Raw genomic sequence first — 579 nt, 5'->3', positions numbered from 1 at the left:
CGATACTGAAACATTTTAACGAATTATCCAATGTTTTTCTGATCTAATTTTTAAGAAGATCAGATCACTAAATTTGTTTACGTATGAAAATACACAATACATTCAGGCACCTTCGTGATGGAGAGAGATGAAAGTATCCCGAAATGAAGTCAATCACTGAGAAATAAAAAGAAATATTGGTGACCATTAGTTCAGGTCTTGTCCTGATATATATATTATCTCCTTCTTTTTTCTTTTTTTTTACAAAGATCCAATAAGTTAGAATATTATTGATTCTCCCACTGATCAAGGCAGGGTTATTATATGGAATATACACAACCTTCTCACACCTGGCCCAAACAACACAGCCAATTCCTCCCAATCTAGTTATCCCTGTTGCAGTGGTCAATCCACGTAATGTGCATGCACTCCATAGTTTAATATATTAATTAAAATAATGATAGAGTCTGAAATTAAACTTTAAAGACCTTAGTATTTGCTACAGTGTTTAATAATGTTACAGGTAAATCCCATTAAACACATGATTTTCATTTACTTTGTTCCCAATAGACTACAGTATGAACTTTTCTAATCCAGTAG

Source organism: Limulus polyphemus, unplaced genomic scaffold, assembly GCF_000517525.1.
Source record: "Limulus polyphemus unplaced genomic scaffold, Limulus_polyphemus-2.1.2 Scaffold11101, whole genome shotgun sequence".
NCBI lineage: Eukaryota > Metazoa > Arthropoda > Merostomata > Xiphosura > Limulidae > Limulus > Limulus polyphemus.
The sequence above is the reverse complement of the archived record's forward strand: the minus strand, read 5'-3'. Positions refer to the sequence as shown.